The following is a 5,293-nucleotide window of genomic DNA, read 5'->3' on the forward strand; positions in this document are numbered from 1 at the left end:
CGGCTTTTGTATTCTTTTATAAGTCGTTTCGGACATAAGATTGTATTTACTTCCAGTGTCAATCAAAGCATTCATCTTTAAACGGTCGATAATTATCTCTTTATACATACGTGAGATTAATGTGTTTAGTTTTCGTGTATTACTTACTTTGCGTTTTTCCGGTTTCTTGGAACACTCTGCCAATTTGGCCAAATATGTTGCATTCAAAACCCTTTTTAACTTGGTTTTTACTTTCACAAGAAGCGGCTGTTCCTTTGCATTGGTTGAAAGGTACGTTCACTTTTCTGGATTTTTTGTTAAATCATAGAACATTTTTTTTTTATCACTTCTATATTTCTCTTGGATTATTTCGGCGGATTTCAATTTGTCTTTGAAGTCTTTTAACGTCAACGTTGACTTGTTCCTACCAAAGTCTCCAATACCATTAATTACATACTGAATCAATGCAGATTCTTCGATACTTCCTCGTTCATCAGCAAGAAATATTCTTGGAAATTCTCCTTTTTCCCCATTTTCCGATAAGCCATAATTTCGTGGCATACCGAAAGGTGTCGGGGAACCGGAACGAGAACCAGAATGCGATTCAGAACGATAGTTAGTGTCTTGTGGCATCGGTAGTTGAACTCGCGGAAACGATTTCTTAGGTTCTCCACTATTCCACCGGTGTCTAATCCGAATTCTTCACAAAGGATTTCCAACATGGCTTTGCGACGATGGTTTATCCAATGAACACCCATTGCTAGTATATTAGTAAGGACTCAGGGTCGTAATATAAGCGATAAGCAGCCAAAGGATATCGGAGTTCGCCCTAGTAGGCTACGCGATACTAGGTAAAGATGGCTACGGTAAACAGATAGACTATGATATGGATGTGCAAGTTGACCAATGCGTATATATATTTTATTTAATTTTTAATAAATTCTGCCGCGGAGGGGTCAGAAAATATAAAAATATATATGTTTGTTCAAAGAAAAGTGAGTAACGGTGACGCGTAAATGAGAATTATCGCCGCGAGGGAAACTTTCGAGGTCGTTTTCGGTTTAAATATATTAAACAAAATCTTTGCAATGGTTCGAATATATAAGAAATATCTTGCCTGTTGATAGAATTAGATCCGGTTTGTTTATTTGAATTGGGATAATCCTTGAATGTAGAATATAGTTATTGGAGAAGTGATTAAATCTCCATCGATGTTGCCCAAAGAAAATAAGCGTTTACTCCGATTAATGTTTAGAATATCCTTGGGAAAGTAATGGTCCTTGCTGCCGAATTTCCTGATGTCCTTTGCATTAATTTAAAAAAATTTTTTAATAAAACTAATTTCCATATCCGACTCTGTCGATGGCTCCGTTGTTGACTCTACGGCTAGCTCTGTCGTTAACTCAGTAGCTGACTCCATTAATAATTCTCTCTGAAATATGCTGTTGATGAGATTATTAATCCTGTTGATGACTCTGCTGATAATTCTGTAGAAACCCCGACGGAGACTCTGCCGATATTCTTACTTAGCATGACCTGGCTTTGCGCGTGTTATATATAAATATTATTATTTTTTTTTTTTTAATTGTTTTTATTTCACTGTTCTCAACAAAAAAAAATAATCATGCGAGTCTGCATAAAAACGAATGGTTTTCTTCTCCTCATGTGTGTGCATACCCTTCCATACGTATACCCATACGAATGTGTCCAATGTCTATGAGTCGCCTCTTCACGCATATGTACGTCATGAGTGAACCAGATTGTTCGTGGAGGGGCGGAAGGACCCAAATAATATACAAGTAGTTGGCGGTTGCCAATTTCTTCTGGATATGGTGAGCGAGTTGTGAATTAATAACGCGCGATAACTTCGGTTAAACAAAACTTATACTTTATTAAATATTCACAGGGAGCCCGACACACGCGAAATGGTTCGGGTTGAAAAAAATGACTAATCGTAAAAGAAAAAGAATCAGGAAAAAGAACGGGTGTTCGGGTGAAAAGCTCGATTCAGAATAAATGGCGGTGCCCATTGGAAAAACCAAGTCACTCCTCCTGGTGTGACCGTAGATGCCGAGGATCAAAAAACCCTCCTCACTCCCTCACCGCTCACTGCTCTTCGCCGCTCACTGCTGTTCACCCGGTGGCGTGAACATACCGCCCCCCTTGCAACATGTTGCAATTGCCACCCTGGACATATAAAGGATGGGGGACGGCAACGTCCTGGAGCGCCTAGATCCCACTGGAGCCGGAAACGACCCATCCGAACACGGTGCTCTGGGCTGCGGGAGTACCGCTATGACCGGGCACACAGCCTGGTTGGATGACCTCAGGATAGAGGTCTGCCCCGAGCACCACCGATACCGACGCCGGCCGATAGAAATAGGGGTCGGCCAGGATCAGGGTGGCGAACTTCTCCCGGACCGGCGCCGCCACTTCCCGGATGGGAGTGCGGATGAGCAAGTCCTCTTCGACCCGGAATATAACGTTCCGTCGGAACGTCTTGTCGGACGTCGACTCGAGGACGGCCGTACAGGCTTGGTCGACCCCGACCTTGGTCACAGCTAACCCCAGGGACCGGGCAAAGGAGAGATTGATGCGGCTCTCAGCCGCACACGCATCGAGAAGGACGCGGGTCTCGAAGGATTTCGAGCCATTGCCCAACCGGAGGACTGCGGTTGGCAGGACAGTCGTCGTCCTGGCGTGGAGCAGGGAGGATAGAGAAATCTCGGGTGCGCCTTCTGGGGAAGCGGAGCGGTCGGACGATGATCGGAACGGGGTTGTAGCGGGGGTGCAGCACGCCGGAGGGGGGTGATTGGCTGCGACGCCGGGCGGACGCACGTTGTTTCGGCGGTTGGTCGGCCATGTGGAGCAGGGTATGGTGCCTTTGCCCGCATCGTCGGCAACCATGGCGAGTCCGGCACGCGTCGCATGAATGCTCGTGGGCCAAGCAATTGGGACAATACTTATTGATAAGCACCGCCCGAAGCCGCTTTTCCCCTCGGAGGTTCAGGAAGCGCTGACACTGCCGGAGTGCATGAACCACCCGACAGACCCGGCATCGGTACACGTTCGTTTGCTGCGGTGGTGCGGCAGACGCGTGGGGGCCATGTCGCTATGAAGGGGCGAGTTGAACGAACTGTAACGAAAGAAATTACGTAGGGGGAGTGGATTAGTCTATGCACGGGAACGAGAAACATGCACGGAGACGAGGACATTCGGAGGAAACATAGAGGGATTGGGAGTCACGATAAGGTTTTAGACTCAGGACTCCTGCTGTCTTGCAACAGAATGAGCTTCGCTACGGGTCTTCGGATAGACACATGCGCGGTGGTGACATCAGCCACTCGGACGAGACCGTCAGCCCCGGGCAGAGTGCGCTCAATTCGCCCTAAACGCCACTCGTTGGAGGGGAGATGATCTTCGGACACGATCACGAGGTCGCCGGTCTGGATGCTGCGAGTCGGTGATTTCCACTTGTTCCGTTTGTGAAGCTCCTTGAGGTACTCACTCTTCCAGCGGCGGCAGAAAGCCTGCTGGATTGCCTTTAGTCGCTGCCATCGGTTGATCAGCGACATAGGCTCGACCAGAATTTGCGGTTCCGCAATGGATAAGAGTGGTCCTCCAATCAGGAAATGTCCCGGGCTTAGGGCCAGCAGATCCTCTGGGTCCTCGCTCATGGGAGAGATTGGCCTGGAGTTTAGGCACGCTTCGATCCTACACAGGAGAGTGGAAAGTTCCTCGAAGGTGTATTTGACAGTGGACGAGGACTTGTAAAACAGGGTCTTAAAACTTTTGACCCCTGCTTCCCACAGTCCTCCCATATGGGGGCGCTTGGCGGGGAAATGCCTTCATTATTTCAAGCTTGGTGGCGTTCAGGAAATCTTTTTCGAGCGCCTTTGAGGCCCCTACGAAGGTTTTGCCGTTGTCGGAGTAAATGCGCTGTGGGCATTGTCTCCGTGCGACAAACCGAGAGAAGGCTGCAAGAAATCTTTCAGTGGTGAGGTCGGAGGTAGCCTCGAGATGGATTGCCTTCGTGCTGAAACACACAAAGACGCAGACATAACCCTTAGTTATGAGACACGCACGCCCGGTGTAATTTTTGATCTCGAACGGCCCTGCGAAGTCAATGCCCGTGTGGGTGAAGGGCCTGGAGTACGTGATGCGTTCTCGAGGGAGATCACCCATCATCTGGGTCTGTAGTCGTCGACGATAAACGATGCAGACTTTGCACCCCTTGATGTGGGACTTTACCATGTTCTTTATCCGTGGGATCCAGAATTTGTGATGACGTTCATCATATCGGAGGGACTCAGCGGCCCGGAGTCGTCCGCAGGAGCGGAGTAACCCATGCTGGTCGAGAAATGGGTTCAGATTGAGTAGCGTGCTGGATGATGGCAGGGGTCGCCCTTCTCCCAGGGCCCGTATCTCCGCGAGGTATTCCCGCCGCTGAGAGGTCCGAATCAAGGCACGCTCGGCGGAAAGAAGTTCGTCATTGGTGAGGCGAAACGTGGAAGGCGTCGAAATCCTCTTGGTGGCGAAGCGTAGGATGTACGCGATGACTCGTAATGCCCTACCATAATTCGAGAAATGTTCGCTGACGTCCTCGAATAGGGTGGTCGCGGTGGTGTGGCACTGGACCCGTTGCTCCAGCTGGGTGTCTGGGAGTTCGTTATGGGGAGTTGCTTAATACTCGGGGGTCGCTGGAGTCAGTCCGGCCCATGCCACCAGAGGCTGCTGGCCGATAACTCGGCCGCGGAGACTCCACGGCTCGCCTGATCAGCAGGGTTGTCCTCGGAGCGCACATGTGACCAGCTTTGGCCACTGGTGCTTTCGGAGATCCTGGATACCCGATTGGCCACAAAGGTGGACCAACTATACGGGGGTTTATTGAGCCAAGCCAACACGATGGTAGAGTCGGTCCAAAACTGGGAGGTTGCAGGTGGGATTGGGAGTTCAGGAACGATCGACGCCCAGAGATCGGCTAGCAGAACCGCTCCGCACAACTCCAGCCGAGGCAGCGAGACTGTTTTGACTGGAGCTACACGGGTCTTAGCCGTTAATAAATGGACGTCAACTTGATCGCCGTACCGAACCCGCACATATAGGGCCGCTCCATACGCTTTCTGTGACGCGTCACTGAAGCCATGAAGCTCCCACGAGAGCTTCATTCCAACGGGGAATGCGGAGTCGACTGAGGCCTGGGTAATCCTGCAGGAATTCGTGCCATTGCTGCAGCAGGAGAGGCGGCAGAACATCATCCCAGCCCAGTTCGGTAAGCCAGATTTGCTGCATGAATATCTTCGCTCGGATGACA

The sequence above is a fragment of the Drosophila tropicalis genome, unplaced genomic scaffold, assembly GCF_018151085.1.
Source record: "Drosophila tropicalis isolate 14030-0801.00 unplaced genomic scaffold, ASM1815108v1 contig_501, whole genome shotgun sequence".
NCBI classification, from domain to species: Eukaryota; Metazoa; Arthropoda; class Insecta; order Diptera; family Drosophilidae; genus Drosophila; species Drosophila tropicalis.